This window comes from Vidua macroura, chromosome 3 (genome assembly GCF_024509145.1).
Source record: "Vidua macroura isolate BioBank_ID:100142 chromosome 3, ASM2450914v1, whole genome shotgun sequence".
In the NCBI taxonomy this organism is placed as follows: Eukaryota; Metazoa; Chordata; class Aves; order Passeriformes; family Viduidae; genus Vidua; species Vidua macroura.
The window spans coordinates 48,774,500-48,792,319 of record NC_071573.1 but is presented as its reverse complement, the minus strand read 5'-3'; positions in this window follow the sequence as shown (position 1 = coordinate 48,792,319).

The window sequence follows — 17,820 nt, the reverse complement described above, 5'->3', positions numbered from 1 at the left end:
AAATATTAAAGAAAGGTCTTTCTATGAGAAATTCTGTCATTTGCATAAAAGATGCCACAAGACACAAAAATGGGAGTTAATCACAGAGGTTAAACCATAAAAGAAAAAGTCATGCTTAGAGAGAGAGATATTCCTGTTGTAGCTATCTGTGAATTTATGATACTGCTGATGGATATCTTTTAAACTTCAGAATTAATGAGCACCCTGAGGACAATGAATGACGGTTAAAAAGGAATAGAAGAGTGAATGAGCAGTGTTGACTATAGAGGTTTTTGCTCTGCAGGGGTAGGCATGCTAATTTTGCTGATAAATATCAAATAACTTCTGTTTTGAAAAATATTATGCTTCAGCCACATTAAAAATTACACCAACAAGTACAGCATAACCCCCACAACTTAGATCCCTTATAATGTAAAAGAAGAGAGGTAAATAGCATAACTTAAAACAAAACCCCCAGCTTTTTCTTTACCTTTGAAACTTCAAGGAGAAATGCCAAGCTTTTAAATGTTGGATTTTACCCAAAGTGTTAGTGACTTTCTTTTTTGGAAAGAAAGAGTGGAACTGGTCTGCACTGGGACTGTGCTGTATGCATCAAGTTAGGACTGTAGACTCTTGAAACATCCCATTCTGAGCAAGTGACTGCAGAATCCTGTAACAGGTACATTTGCAGCCTTCCTGAACTGTTAAAACGTTGCTATTCAGAATGAAGTATTTGCTTAGTATTTCCTTTCTTAGGTTTGAAGTCCTTCTTGTCAATTTTGAGCACTCCAAATCAGCAATGAGGTTTACTGCTTTCAGCACTGCTCATATTGATCCACATGATCTTGATGGGTTGATGAAGATTCTGACCATCCTCAGACTGGTATTTATTTTAGAGTCTGAGAACAACAATCCTCCAGATTTTCAAAATTCAGAATTCAAAATTCAGCTTTTTAAAAGGTTGCAAACACTTGCGTGGACATCTGGTGGTGGATGGTCCCTGTCATGGCACAGGGGTTTGGATTCAGCTTCCCTCTCTTGTGAGCACACACTTCATTATAACCCTCACGCAGATTTGTGGGTTGCAACCTGGTCTCTTGCCTGGCTGTACCAAACCAGTGGCTATAAATGTGCCAGCAGCCCATCAGTAAGTGACTTTTTTAGGTTGTAAGTCTGCTACCTGCCTTATGGAAGAAGGGAACATTGTATTTTATGGAGTTGGCTTGGTCACATAACAATGTTTTTTTCTCCATATCATATGCCTTCATCTTTGCTCCATTTGCAGAATATTCCAGCAATTGCCTGCAATTTTTCAACTTACACAGCATTTAATTGTGAAAGCAATTCAATTTGCTGAAGTTTTTCCTCACCTCTAGAAAAACTTTTCTTTTAGTCTTTAAAACATTAGTTTAGCAATTTATTGAAAAGCTCTGTATGAATTACAAACTCCTTTTAATCTCACTTATCTGTTCATTCCTCTGTCTTGTCAGCCCTTGTCATAAGAGCCCCTCTTTCATATTGGTATTTTTTCCTTATCAGTGCTGAGCAAGTGCCTTGCTGTTTAATATAAAGCACTGGGATTTCCCTGTTTTGATGGGATTAGACAAGTCATTTCAACAAGCCTCATACTTTTTGAGTCTCAGGCTGGTCAGTTTTTTCTTTGCCAAAAGAAACTTGTGACAGGTGAACAAAGAGATGAATATGTAACTGAATTAAGTAGAAAAAAATCTTACCTCTCCTTGCAGGAGGGAGTTCAAATGGTGGAGAAGGAATGTATGCAGTGTTCCTCTTGTTGGGTTATGCTATCAGGGCAAACATCAATGCTGCATCTCTCAGTCACAGCAGCTATCAGCTGAACATAATCTCCCAAGGCAGCAGAGAGGCTAAAAAGTGGATACTTGCCACCTTTAGATATTGAATTTGGTATGACTGCTTCTGGAGAACTGTGTATGGTCCTAAAGTCCCGGGTACAAAGAGGAAACCAGCAATTTGAGAAGGGCTCAGGTGAGAGCCTTGCTGTGACTTTCTAAAAGAACTCAATTGGCTCAGTTGGTCAAGGAAATGGTTAAGAAAACCAGATTATTTTAGATTAGTATTGTACAGGGAACAGAAATGTGATGTTAGAGGACTTTGCAGTCCAGCTGACAAATATATCTAACAAGCTAGAAAAAATTGAGAGAAACACAGTGATTAACATTGGCAAAATATGCCACAATCAAGAACAGATTTTCTAAATTACATCAGTAGAAGAACTTGACTCAGTATTTTCAAATCCAAACATGCATTAGTTGCATGAGTATCAGAGGTTCCTTCTAACCTCTCATATGAAAATCTTTTAATCATCCAAAATACGCTTTCCATCTTGCTCTTTAATTCTTCTGTTCTTTTTACTATGGGATAATGCTGTATTTCCAGACTCCCCAGCAGCTTCTCTTTCTGCTAGGCACAGAGTCTGTGTTGGATATCTGGGGCAGTCAGATCCTGACTGGGTTTGAACTGAGTGCAGAAATAGCACTATATTATTTGATTATTTGATTTTTTTTTCTGGACTTTGAAGCTGCTGTCTTAGAGGACACAGGAGAATAGAAGAACATGAGGGCATTTTTTTTTTTCTTTTTTCAGACTTGTCACAGATCCTACTTTACAAACAAGTCTGTACTAGTGTTAAGTTTGAAGTCTTAACATTTGACTACCCTACTAGTAACATAAAGTTATATAAAGCTTTCTGTCCAGCTTCCTACCTTAATTAAACATCAAGTTTTAAAATAATGATTCCTGAAGCCCATTCCTTCACTATACAATTCACTTACACCCATTGCATGGATCTCTTGAAAACAATCCTTTGCAGTCTCCTGAGCCTTCTGCAGGCCTACAGATGGCAGCTATCTTTGTAATTTTTATTTTTAAATAAAGGTGGTTGAGTTCCTGCAGTACTTCATGTTCGGAATTTAGAAAAAGGCAATGTGCTCCCAGCAAGCATCAGAATATTTAATCCCCAGAGCTAGGAGGTAATGGTGTGTATATCTATTTCTCAGGAGGTTTTAATGTCTTGGGTTCTTTTTACAAAACAGGGATGTTTGCACTAGGCATATTTTTTTTTATGATGAGGAGAATACAAACAAGACAATAATAACTTCAATTTTCATTAGCTACATCTCTGCCTATCTTGACATATTCTGATGAATAGAATCTAAGCAGCAGCAACAACAGCAAAAACTACCACCTTGAGTATCTTAGCAGGTTGAGAAACAGGGAAGGAATAAAAAAGGAATATTCTAAATGTATATTGACTGTGCCAGAATTTGGGTCAGCTTCTGATTAATACAACCAAAAATACACTTGAGAAATGAGTAAGAAATTATTTATGTTCTCAGACATACAGTTTGTACATCTTCTCTCCCAGTTTTCAAAAATATGAAGCTCCTGAGTACGAGAGCCACCGTAATTTTAAATCTTCATCTGATCTGTGTGTAAATGGTGTAAACCAGCTACAAGTGGTGCCATTTGTTTCAAACACCCTCATTTTATGGACAATTGGCTGACAAGTGGCTCTAACTAATGGCAGGGGCCAGGAGGGCAGCCACACCTACAACTTTCTTAGCAGTGCTGAGTTGCTATTTGGTCTGAGCCCTCAAAATGTGTATGAGCAATTCCTGCAAAAAATTTAGTGGCTAGTCAAGCCTTTGCCTTTTTTTTTTTTTTTAAGTATTTCCAAATTTGATCCATACAATTACATATCTGTCCCAGTGTTTCTATCTCCAGCAGTGGAGCGTATTAGATCTTGGAGAAAAGTGCTAAAGCTCCCACAGTGGACAATTATGGAATAAGCTGCTCTAAGGAAAAGTTCTTTCCTAACCGCAGGATGCCTTGAAGTATTTCTGTTCTGTTTAATGTAATTGGAGATCTTCATATTAGTCCTATAAATGCCAAATCCCTTTATTAATCCTTCTGCAAGATTAGATCTTTTAAAAGTCAGTTCTGCACAGTGGCTGTTCAAAAAAAATAGAAATTCAACTTTAAAAAAAAATCTTTCTGTTTTCAAAGCAGGACAAGATCTAACTGATAATTTTAAAATGCATTTTTCTTCATGACTAGCCTGATATATTCCAGTTGAAAGACAAGCATGATAATTCATGCTGGTTGTAGGAAACTGAATAAATTTTGTTGCTGCTGGAGAGAATATTCTTGGGACTTCTTTTTACTGTTGCTATTTTTATTTGCCTGTTCCAGCTATTCCTGTAATTCTTTGTGTAAGACTCATTCCCTAATCCTTTGAAACACACCTCAGATGCTCTCTTCAGAGCATTATGCACCTTTTTTCTTTTCTGCAGGTTCATGATCTAAGTTTTAAACATCTAATTCACTACTAATCTTTATAAGATATAGGGTCATAAATTCAGGCATTGAAGATAAATATTAGGTAAATTATGAGGCTAATGTGTTCCCAACTAAGTAATTTTCTGGTAAGCATTGACATTTCAGAAGACATTTAATTATTGATGTGCAATAGATCAGGAGTGATTAATCAAAAGGGTATTGTAAGTTCAAATGGATATAAATTATAAGTTTTATAATGCTGACATTATTTCATTTACTAGGACTTTAGGTTAGAAGCCATCTTGGATTAGACAATCTAGGGACACACTGTGGGAATATTAATTTCTTTTCTGACTTCCCACAGATTCTGAACTGGCAGGAACTGGTCACAGTTGCCAAGTCTAAATCCTATGTTGAATTTCAATATAAATGCAAGCCTGAAAGACTGTTAAACATGTATAATGGTGTCAAACACAAGCAGTCTTTTAAAAGAAAATTACATTGGTTTCAGTTTTCCAGGACTGGTGGGGAGGTAGTGTTAAACCTTCTAATGATCTTACAAGCAAGAATTATGTTGTACCATAAGGTGGTAAAAAATACCATCATCTATTTTTATCTAAGATGGCATATTTTAAGGTTACACTGAATAGTTTAGATGCTGTAGATTTGATTTTTCTAACAGAAATTTTTCTCTGATAGTGTAGTGCTGATGCTGCTTTCTCATGAATCTGTAGCAGTGTAAAGAGCTGGACAGTATGTCTTCTATATTAAGAAATCTATTTTCTCATCATTATAAAACACAAATATGTTTCTAACAGAACTATCCATACTGTTAAGTATGTTTAAATCAGCTGTTACACACTGGTTTTATGCAAAAATACAGTTCTTGTCTATTCAGGTTCTGAACATGCTGTCTGTTGTGCACACTATGTGCTATCTGACAGCTCCATTGCTATTAGGGTTGAGTCTGTGGTGATAATTTCTCAGCCCTTGTGAAGGTTGTATAAAGATGTGGCCTTTCAACTCTGAAATGAGTTTGGGTTTCAAAGTCAATCTCATCTCTAAAATTCCTTTTCTAACTCAATCATCAGTTTACTAAAAATCTTCTAGGTTAGCACAGTACCAAAGTTATTGTGAATCTAAAGCTTAAAAAAATAAAAAACAAACCAAACAAACAACACTAAAAAAATCCCAATCAGCGAAAAGAACGGAAACATTTTCATGCCCTTCAAGCAAATTTTTTTTAAAGTGAAAATTTAGATGAAGTTTTAACTACAGAATCTGCATTGGGAAATGTCAGCAGATAAGAATGTTTAAGCAGTTTGGTATTTTCCCTCAATCTGACTTGTGAGATTGAATAATCTCAATTATTCAAAGCAGATAGGAAGCCCACTATAAGGACCTTTGGTTATCAGATCCCTTTCGTGTGTACTGGGGTAATATTGCTCTTCCCACAGCTTCCCTGGCAGCTGAGGAATATTTAGACGTTCCATTCAGTGGCACACATCAGTGATAGCAAGAAGACAATGGCTGTCTGATGGTAATATCTCTGTTCTCAGTTACCCTAGAGAACAAGCTAATGGTAGAAGAAATGCCCCATTTCTGCTACAGCTCAGAGTGCTCCTGGGCTTGCCAACATCTCGTGAAGTATCAGTGACTTCTTAGGCATTTTTGCTTTCCCAACATACCATCCAGCCATTACGGGAAGTCATGCAGACATATATCAATGCATTACTTTTTTGCCTTTATGTTTTCCTTGAAATAGATGACAGTGACAGTTGTACAGCCAATATTTTGTTAAAAAAGGTCGTGTCCTTAATATGGCAGACTTCAGCATTTATGATAATGAAAATTGGTATAATGATATCTGCACAAAGACTGTGATAGCATCTTCAGTTTGGAAGAATTAAAGATCAAAGTCTCTTAGAATTTGCTGAAAGATCTTCAGTAGGTTTTGCCTATGAGTTTATAATTTTCAGTAAATTTTTTGCAGTGGTGGACTGAACACTGCAGTAAAACAATTGTTCTTTTTCTCATCTATTTTCTGTAAAAGAAGGAATATGTTCCAAAGGTGGAGATCAGTGCAATTTTAAACAATTGCATCAAGTTGCATTTTTAGAAGAGATAGATTTCTGTATCAAAATAAAAATCACCCAACAGCCTAAGTATTGAAGCTGGCTAGAAGTTATTTAACCAGCTGTGTGTAACATGACTAACATGTAACGCTTAACCATGACTGTGTAACAAACCTTTCTGTTCTATAGCTATTGGCATGGAATTTTTTTTAAATTGTTTGATTTCCACTATGCTTTTTTCAGGCTCATTGTGCCTTTGAAAACACTGTTATAGGTAAAAATTGACCAAGCCAAATTAAAAAAAGAAAAAAATAAATTTTTATTATAAAGATCAAATTCTGTCTGAGCCAGCCACAAAGGAAAGATCAGTGCTGAGCCCGGAATCGGCGCTGGGTGAGACACAGGTTCAACCACTCTAGTAGAGGGTCTCCTGTGCTTCACACCACCCGTTTGGTGCGAGCAGTTTTTATACAGTTTATTTTGCTTGAGGCCAGGATTTCGGTGATCAGCCTTTTCTTTCCATTCAAAGTCCCACATATTCATAAAGTCTCTTTTCTCTGCACCCGGGTTGAAAAATCAGAGGTCCAAGGTCCGGGAAGCGATGTACATCGATGATGGAATTATGGGAACCCGACATTGAGATGCATCTCCCAGAGATTCCAGTGATTCCGATCTCGGGTAGTTGCCGGGACAATCATTGCTTGTTCGTTCCTAGATTATCTCAAGAAACGGCCCAAGAATCTCTCCGAGCAGGCCACTTGCATTAACTTGTAAATGAAGCCTTGTCTACCATGGTTTCGACATACATGGACAGCCCTCCCCTTTGCCCAGGCTCGCTTGCTTTGTGTCTATATTTAAGCATATAAAAACTCGTATCCATATATCACTTTATAGGAGCGAATTATGCCTATTACACATAACAACACCATGGTACAATGACAGATTTTTGAGCTGGCAAGTTCTGTACGAGTGCACATATTTTAAAGATGTGCAAGGAAGATCTCCCTTGTAATCTTACTCATTAAGATGTGTGTGCAGATGCCTTTACAGAGATTCTTAATTGTCTGCTCTGATTCTTACATCAGCAGGTCTGCTTCTGATGTCTGAAGTTATTACTTTCATAGTGGCCTTTCCCTGTAGGCCTTACTCGATTTTTCAGGGGGATGTGGGTTTTCTCAGCTGAGTGCTTCAGTTACTTTGGTGCAGGCCAGCATGGCTGGAATTTTGCTCGGGGTCTTAGCTTGAATTTAGATAAATAATGACTTTGTTAATTGCAAAACAATCATGTAATACAATGAAACTTTAAGTTATGTGGTTCACCTGGTGATGAAAGGACCAAACACCAAGGACTCACTGAAGATGAAGGGTAAGATGGTGTGTGATGAGGACATTTTATGCTTAGTGTCACCCCAAACCCAGTTCTGATCTGTAGGGTTAAAGAATTCAACTGCCATGATTAACCAGTGTCAAGGAAATATTGGAAATACCAATCAATACTCAGTGGAATAAATCTTAAGGGTTGCATTTAAGTTTGTATACAGTAATTTTTAAATTGCATATTTTAATGCACAAAATGCTAAGATTGGTTTGTAACTTCAGAAGACACTGCAGAAATTACCATGATAGTTACTATATTTTATAGAGTACCTGTTTTCTTCTTTTCTTCTTGTTTATTTTAAGACCTTTGAAGCTTAAAAAAACCCCTCATACTTTCATCTGGATTTCAGTTGTTTTATGGGGAATGAACCTTGTATCCTAGAAGTGAAACCCACAAACTAAACATTGCATTTGGTCACATTTAACTTTAGATTTTTGTTTAAGCTTCTCTCTGCAAGGGATCAGATGGCCAAAGTATTCTGAAGTGGGCTGCATTTATCTAAAGAGGTTTTTGCTATTTTCTTGTATAAAGGCTCATGAGCACAGAGCTCAAGAATTTGGAATGGAGAAAAATACAGAAATGAGTAAGCATTTTGCATTTGAGAAATATTGGTCTATTGAAGGATGGCCTTATTTACCAGTAGAGATTTTCTAATTCCTTTCCTCTTACACACCATGAAATGTGGCTTAATACTGCTGATCTATTGCATGGTGTTTATGGTGCCTGGCTGCATGGGGAGGTGCAGGGGCCAGTGTGCCTAGCTGAAGGCAATCTAGTAAGGACTCATTCCAGTGCTATTGAGTAAAAATTAATCTGTTTAGGGAGAGAATTTGTCTTACCACTGTTCTCTAAACAGGCAGGAAAAGGCCACTTCTGTGAAGAGTTAGAGGCTTTTCGGTAGTCAGAGTTGACAGCCATGTGAGTGCTCTGTTTGCTTTCCCTCTGCAGGGGCCTGTGTGCAAAGTGGAAATTCAGGGTTGAAATGGGATCTCTGCAGTCATTTATGTGATAGTTGTACGATGATGCCTCTAGATGAAAGAATACATAAAAATTCATAAGATACATGAGGAGCAAATTTCATTAATATTTATCAGCCTTCTTCTTTGTAGAATATACAGATGTTAGCTCATTGTTGCATTTAAATGTAGTATACTCAAGACAGGAAAGAAGTAATGGGCAGTAAATTCCAGTGCCCTGAGTACATGGCCATGCAGCCAGAATGATCGTATCCCTGCTTTTAAAAGAGTAATTTCATCTACTCTTCTTCTCATGTGAGTTTGTGAAAATTAATCAACTTTATTACCATCCTAAGTTAAGTATGGCATTAAAGCACTTTGTTTTTTAAGGGTTGCCCTTCAGACTTTACCAAGCTTACCATTCCAGCAGGACTGGAACATTAAACTATGGTGGTAAGACAGTATTTCTGTTAACATACCTGGGTTTAAATCTACTGCGCTCTTTCTGAGAGAGGACAAAAGTTCAACCTGTAGCTCATCATTCAGTGCTGCTTCAGAAGCGTAGCTGAAGGGGAGAGGGTTATTTGGAGTTACAAATGTGCTAAAGCCTATCAAATTCTGCTGTGGTTACTCATGTTCTCATGCTAGGGGGTAATTACTTGGAACCAAGGTTTTTGGCAGATGTACTTTGTGCCATACCAGAAAAACAGACAGAGCAGTGCAGTGTAATAAGCAGTTTTGTATAACATATTGTTCCAATTAGCTCATGCCAGGACCTATTGACAGCACTTTCTCCCATTTTTATCTCCCAGCCAAACACAACAGTAATACCCCTGGAAAACACAAGATAACAATTACTATCAATCCATCAGTTCTTACCAAATGACAACACATAATCAGTTACTGAGGAGTCCTGCATTGTTTGTGGTGACTGACAGGGCTACCCTGAAGTAAAACCAGAGTGTGAGCAGTCTTACTTAAGAGGCAATTCTTCTTGTGCCTCAAACTTAGCAGTTTCACCTGGCAGGGTTCTCACCTGAGACTTCCTGGAACAAAACAACATTCTGCTCTCCCAGGATGTGGGAATGATACCACCACCTAATTCTGTATTAAAAGAGCCTATATTGATGGAGAAATTCACGCCATGCCACCAACTTCTTGTGATGTCCCGCTATCTGTAGTTATCATTCTCTCTTGTAGGCATTTGTTTTCATGACAGCCTCCAGGAGCCATGTAGTTTTGCTTTTTCCTTCTCTCTCCTTAGCTGCTGCGAGTCCTGGCTGCATCTGATGTTGGTTTCCAAGAGTGCATGCCTTCTCTTTGGAGTTTTGGGTTGAGCAAAATGCGATAGCTATTGAGAGAATTTCTCCTCAACCCATGTTTTAGATCAGATATTTGTGCAGGTCCAGGATATACTGAAGTGCCAGAAACATCTGTGTGAATTCCTGCTAAGTGCCCCCTCCTCTTTCACATTGGATTACCATGAGAGTAAACTGTCAGCTGTAAGATAGCAGCTAGACCCATACACATTCTCCAGACTATCCAACAGACTTCAGCATTAATCTCAGTGTCAAAGGTGGAAAAAATTAAATAAAACAATCAAAATTGATGCAGTTCTCCCCACAGCAGAGGCCAGCTCTAATGGCCTGTCAGAGTCACAGAGCTGTGCGTGTCAGACCTGGGCAATGCTTGCTGCACAACAGGCTATTGCAAAAATAGTACCAGAGGAGCAGTTTCTAAAAGCCCTAAGGGAAAAAAAAAAATCAATGATCTAGAAAAACAGAGTTGAAGAAATGATGATAGGACTGTAAGAGTCCTGAAGGAATTGAGGACTCTGACCCTCAGAGGATTTTAACTAAATGGCTGTTTAGCTGATTGGATTTACCTGGGGACAGAGGGGCAGAGGAGCAGGGAGGAAAAAAGCTTAAATGAAGCTAGATGGAGAAAAGATTCTCTAATAGATCAGACTGAACAATAGTAAGAGCTTTATTACAGTCTTGTTAAAATTCCCCCAGCTGAACAGTTATTCAGTTATCATGTTAAGATCCCACTATAGCATGTTCCTAAGGGGATTTTTTCAGTCTCAGAGGTTGTATTCATGCCATAGTAGAAACAAATCAGTATTTCTTCAGTTTATGCGCCACTCGTTCCTTGAGAGACATCTGCAGAGCTGTGCAGAGCTCATCAGCCCAAAAAGAGCCAGGTATAAACCATTTAGATCAGACTTCAATTATCTATTCAACCAAGCCATAGATTGTATCTTTAATTTCTTGCTCTTTCCTATGTACATTCCTGTGTACATTTTTTCTGCTGTGAAAATGTCACTCTGGTTTTCCTTCATTGAAAGATGCATGTATGTAAGTCAACCCAGCAACTCTTGGATCTCATTTTTTAAAATCTGCTATTAAGACCTACTGCTTTGTATTATCCTGAGTACATTCTACTGCTCCAAACATCAGTCTCCCTCCTCCCCTCTCTTCTTCTAAACACTTCACTTTGGCTGCAGCTCAAAAGCATTCTGATCTTACAGTAGGGCACTTCACCTCAAGTGATGGCTCTCCATCTTCAATGATCTTCCGCTTTCTCCAGCCAGGAAAATAAGTGGTAGAATCCCAAATGTATGTGATGGCCTTCCTGTGCACCAAGGTGTTGCTAAAGGGGCACTTACTGCCTTACTTTGTACGGTCCATAGAGGCAAATTTGTGACACTGTCACGCTGGGTCTAGGAGGAGGGTGGTTGGGTGTTCCTATGCAAATGCAAGGATAAGACATGGTGCAAAGGATGGTGTCAGATGAAAATGTGTCAGCAGATGGCAACCTGCTGCTGCTACTGATTTATTTGTTTCCATGGCGAAAAGCATGTAGGAAAAAAAAATATATCTTTGGTCAACTAACTAAGCACAAGGTGCCATGTGGATTCTTTAGGGCAGCATTTTACCTTTTATGACAGTCATAATGGCTGAGTTGTCATGTGGTATTAGCAGGCAGGTTCGACTAGATGACCTCAAGTAGTGAATTATCAGTAATGTTTACACAAATTATTTCCTTACATAATCTTAGTAGCAGCACACTGAAATTGTTCTTTTTAAAACAGATCACATTCATAAATTATTTATTCTTAAAATTACTAGTAGAAATTTTACTGTTTGCTTTAATGCTTTCTAGAATGGAGATGGACCATTATGCTGACAATTAGTTTACAAGACTTGTAAATATGGGGGTGAAGTCTGTGAATTTAAATAGGGATATAGGAATTAAGCTTTGCTTCAACAAAGACAATTCATAATAGTTCTTTTGGAACTGCTGCAATTTGTTAAAGCTGAAATGACATTAAAATACATATATTAAATATGTATTAGATAAATATTAAGACTGAAATATGCACATTTTGGAGCTTGTAATTGCATTTTTTGTTTTTCCTGACGTGTCTATTAATTTTTTTGATGCCATCAAATTTTCCTCTTCTGATCTTTTAACACTTAAAAAAAATGTAGCAATATCAGGGTTAGTTGCATTATCATCAAATCCTCAGTGGGTTGTTCTGTTGAACTAGTGACTCATCTCACCTTCAGTATTTACAAAGAACATTTGGTATATCTTAGATACTAAGGGAAGTAAATAGATATATAAAACCAATTTCCAGTCAAATGTCATTTGACACTTTTGAGTAAATATTGCATTATTTTATGCACTATTGTTTATTATTTGCACTGAATAAAAATAAGACTTTGACCTTCAGTGATTCAGTTGTTTTCCAGGACACAATGAAGGCTTTCTTAAATGTAATTTAATGGTCTAGGACGTGGGTAAAAAGATGTGCAGATACAGTCTGTAAGGAAAATGTTAATTATCTTAAATTTAATTACAGAAAAAGATCGTGATGAGAATACATAAAAACCCTTGAAATGCAGCCAAAACATTTTCCAAAGAACATTAAAAATGACTGCTGTTTACTAATCACAGATGATGTAGACACAAAGCTGCAGCAAAAAATGGGTTTAAATTTCACCTATGTGAGTAGCAGTAGAGAATCTGGGCCAGATGTACAGAAAACTGGGACCTTAGTGTTATAGAAAAGTAATTTGTTTGAGGCTGAATCACAGACTTCCCCATTACTGCCGAACTGTGCCAGCTGAACATGTCAACAGCCTCCATACGTGACAGATGTCTCCGCACAGACTTCCTCATCCGTGAGTACCGATGCACACAAAATTGCATGATCTTTGTGAGGAGTCCTGCAGCTTTTGGTGGTCTCCTTTTGTGTTTAATGTAAAGTCTGAAGAGTACAGGTAGGAGAGAAATGATGGTACATGACAGCAGCATTACCTACCCAATAACTGTGTGTGTTCAGGGATTACTCTCTTACATGTAGCTGGGAGCTTCCTTCATCGTGGCAAAGATAGAATGTTTCACAATCCTGCATTTTCAGATAAGAAATACATGGTAGCCAAGGGTGAAGCAGAAAAGTCTGTTTATTGAAAAAATTGTTTGTGACAATCTATTTTCATCTCAGAACTCTGACTTCCACTTCCCTTGAAAGCACTACTAATTGCTGAAAAGTCTCATTCTTACATTGTTTTATCCCAACCTGAATGTTGCCTCTTCAGACAAACTGAATCCAAGAATGCTAATTTTTTTCCATATTAAATGCAATATTTGATATATTTGATAAATCACTGAATATCAAATGAGGATTAGGATGTTCAAAATTATAGTTCCCTTTCAGAACTTTAGCTTAAGCCACTTTTTTACCCCCGTTCCACTAAGGAAAAAAAGTGTAGGTAGTTGGGCTGGCTTGTTTGTCTGGTTGGCTTCTGCGGCATGGGTTTTCGCTCTCCCTGGCCACACGCAGCTCTTGGGAGCCCGGCTGTGGCATAGTTTCCACGTGCTGCCAGGGCTTTCTGCCACGGGTTCCCGTGTCTTGGGCGCATGGGCTGGCCAGCCTCTGTTACGGTGCGCTAGGGATCCAGTAAAGAGGTAAGGAATTTGTCCATTTACTCCATGCTTGGCAGGAACGGTTTATTGGTCACGTGGCGCGGTTCTATGGAAAGACGTGACCGCTCCCGGCAATCGCATGGGAGAAAACGGCACCTGGCTGCCGGCAGGGTAGGATTTTATGGAGGGGCGGGGCGAGAGGATCCACGGCCTGCCGCCCAATAGGGGCGGCTGCCGTGGCGGTGACGCCAGCAACAGCGACCAACCAGAGAACCCCGCAGGGGCGGTCACCGAGCCTTGGGCTGAGCCGGATCGTGTGGATTGGGGTGGCCGGCACGGGATCTCCCGGACGGCAGGGTGGTTACAGGAGCGGCACAGGGGGAAGATCCGGCAGCAGGCAGCGTGGGGCCAGAAACCGCGGGGGGGGGGGGAAACGACACAGGGGAAACGCGGGGGTACACAGGACTCGGCTAGCTAACACAAATAAGAACCCCTAAAACCCAATCCCAGATGCAACAGGCTTCCAGTTGTCCTTCCTAGTTCACGATGAATAGGAAGAGAAGACAGCAAATAAAAATATCCACAGAGACACACTAATGAGAATGGATTGGGCTTCTCACTCCTGTTTAACCTCCAGTTGGTTTGTTTGAACTTTATTTTCTCTAAAATGCTACTATTTCTCAGATGCTAGGCAATCTGAACTTCAACTTCCCAATTCTGAAAGTGAGGTAAGTACAAATAATATGGTAAGACAAAAAAGAAATCTTCAGACAATTCAAGGACAATCCTGAGACACAGGATCAGGATCTTCCTCATGGTCTGTAGTACAGTACTTGAAAGTATCGACTCCCTCATCCCACCCATTTCCTTTTTTATCATCTTGATAGATGAATTGATTAGTGAAGTACCATTTAAGGAGAAAAGGATCAAAGCCTGAGATACTGCAGGTAAGAAGGGCAGTACTGGAAAGGAAGGAAGTGACCGGGGAGCAGAGTGTGGGCTGAATGCGAATGCAGAGCAGTGCAGGTGAGCCTTGGTCCTGCATCCCTCACATGCTTTCTGCTAACAGTGAGAGCTGGCCCATCACTAACCTACCCCTGACATCTGTTGAAAAACAGGATTGGAGAGTAATGACCTAGGGACCACAGTTTGAAACCTCATGTAGCCTTGGCTGTGGATTTGGCATATGCTTGCAGGATGTTTTCAGGAAGCTTTTGTTCTGACCTCTTAAGCAATGAGTGCTGTCAGCTGGTGTGGGGCTGGCCCCCATGCCCAAGTGGGAACAAAGGGAACTAGGGGAGCAAAACAAGTACCTGTCAGAGTCCCCTGGAAGGCTGCTTGGCCTGGCGTGTTTGGGGAGAAAGGATTCATTATACTTTAGGCAAACCAGAAAACATTGTGGTTCATAGACCTTTCAGGCTGTGCAACAGATGGTGTTGTTTTGGCTGGCGCAGGAGGCAGGTGTTAAAGCAACTTCCAGAGATAATGGAGCTGCAACCAGCAGAGTTGAAAAGAGTACAGAGAATTAGAAGGCATAACACGTTTACATGGAGGAAATTTGAAACTAAACTTGGACTTTAAAGGCAGGCATCAAACTTGTTCACCGCTTCTAGGCAGAGTCACTGGTGACTGGAAAAAGGGAAGCATTGCATGCATTTTTTTAAAAAGGTAGGAAGGAAGACCCTGGGGACTACCAACCTGTCAGACTCACCTCTGTGCCTGGGAAGATCATGGAGCAAATCCTCCCAAAGGATATATTGCAGCAAATGGAGAACAGGGACATGATTCAAGACAACCAGCACAGCTTCACCAAGGGCAAGTCCTGCCTAAACAACTCCGTGTCCTTGTATGATGCAATGACTATTTCAGTGGACAAGGCAAAAGCCACAGATGTCATCTCTCTGGAATCTCTAAGGCCTTTGACAGAGACCCCCACAACATCTGTCTCTCTGTGTTGGACATATGAATTTGAGGAGTGGATGTTTGGTGAATTAGGAATTGGTTGGATGGTCACATCCAGAGAGTAATGGTCAACAGCTCAGAGTCCAGGTGACAAGTGGTATCCCTCAGGGATCCATATTCAGACGAGTGCTATTTAAGGTCTTCATCAATGACATAAACAGTGGGATTGAGTGCACCCTCAGCAAGTTTACAGATGACACCAAGCTATGTGGTGCAGTTGGCACACCTGGAGGATGGGATGCCAACCAGAGGCACCTGAACAAGCCCGAGAAGTGGACTCATGCAGTTTAACAAGACCAGGTGCAAGGTGCTGCACCTGAGTCAGGGCAACCCCCCCTATCAACATAGGCTGGGGGATGAACAGATCAAGAGCAGCCCTGCCAAGAAGGACTTGGAGGTGCTGGTGAATGAGAGGTGGGACATGAGCTGGAAATGTGCATTTGCAGCCTAGACAGCCAATTGGATCTTGGGCTGCGTGAAAAGCAGCATGACCAGCAGGGTGAGGGAGGTGATTCTGTTCTTCTACTCCACTCTCATTAGACTCCATTTGGAGTACTGCATCCAGCTCTGGGGTCTTCAGCACAGGAAAGACATGGATGTGTTGGAGCAGGACCAGAGGAGGGCTGTGAAGATTGTCGGAGGGCTGGAGCATCTTTCTTAAGAAGACAGGCTGAGAGAGTTGGCCATTCAGTACTCAAAGGGGGCTTATAAAAAAGATGGGGACAAACATTTTAGCAGGGCTTATTGTGATAGGACAAATGGTAATTGCTTTAAACTAAAAGGGGGTAGATTTAGACTAGTTCAACAATTCTTACAGTTCAAAAAAGTTCCTTACAGTAAGGTTTCTTACAGAAGTTTATTTCTGAAACAGGTTGCCCAGACAGGTGGTAGATGCCCCATTCTGGAAACACTCACGGTCAGGTTGGATGGGACTCCAAATAAGCTGATCTAGCTGAAGATGTCACATGATCTTTAAATGTCTCTTCCAACCCAGACTATTCTATGATTCTAGAAGGAAAGGAGATATGATGACATGATTTGCTTTGGGGTCCCTCAGGAATAGTGTAAATTGCTGAAAATACATAATCTTGTCAGGACTGAGACATTGTAGTTATCATCTTTTATTGCTGATGTTTTCCATCCTCATATATCACTGAAAGAAGAGATTTGCTGTCTGAGAGAAGTAAAAGTTGTGAAAAACGGGTGTCGATGATCCCTGTGCATGGTGATACTAATCCACCAGAGCAGAGAAAATATGTTCAGCCAGGGAATGGGTCTTCAGTCTGCAGAGGTTCTTGTCTTCAGTGATTAATCCCAACCTGTCAGTTTTTGGGGTTTGTTTCTGTAGTTGAATTTCAGGTTATAAACCCTTGCTGGGCACACCTCTTTCAAGCCATAACTCTTGCTCTGATGGTGGGCCTGGCCCGACCTCTCTGGTGTCTGTACTGCAGCTTCACCCCTCCACTGTAGTGTCCAGGGTGGATCACAGACCTGCTGGGCTGCAAGCCCTGGGGGCAGGTGCCCACACAGGGCCAGGCACTGCCCGAGAAGCCTGCCCTGGGACACATCCTGTTTAGATAATGATCAGCATTTGCTGCTGTGACCAAATTGTGCTGGCTAGCTAACTGTACTCATTTCCTGATTAATTTAATGCTCGCTTGACTGCAGCTACTTGAACTGCAACTATGAGGACATACCTGATATTCAAGTGAAAGTCCCAAGGCTTATGGTACAGGCTTAATAGGAGGGCAATATTGAATCTTATTAACTCTCTATTCACATTAATTTGCCCCTTGGCAAATACCTGCTGCCAGTCTCTCCAATTTATTTTGTGATTCAGATATAATTTCCCACAAAGGGACACTTGAAATTAAAAAAAAAAAAAAAAAAAAACAAGGCTATCACACTCTGAGGGAGTAAAGACCTGCACAGTTTTCTTGCAGGTCAAATACATATATTGTTGCAACCTCAGGTCAAACAAGCCTTAAGAACACAGATAGCAGCACATGTGATGCACATACAGTCATTGGTGTGTGCCCAGCTTCAGAGCCCCCGACTGAGAGAATTACTTTTTAGGTATTGCTTTTGAGCTGTAATTTCAAGGGTTATTTCATCATCTTCTCTGTCTTATTTTAGCTAAATTTATTTTCATTTCATTGTGATGTATTTCATCATTGTTACAGCAAAAGTAAATAGCAGCATGGTTGCTATAATAGTT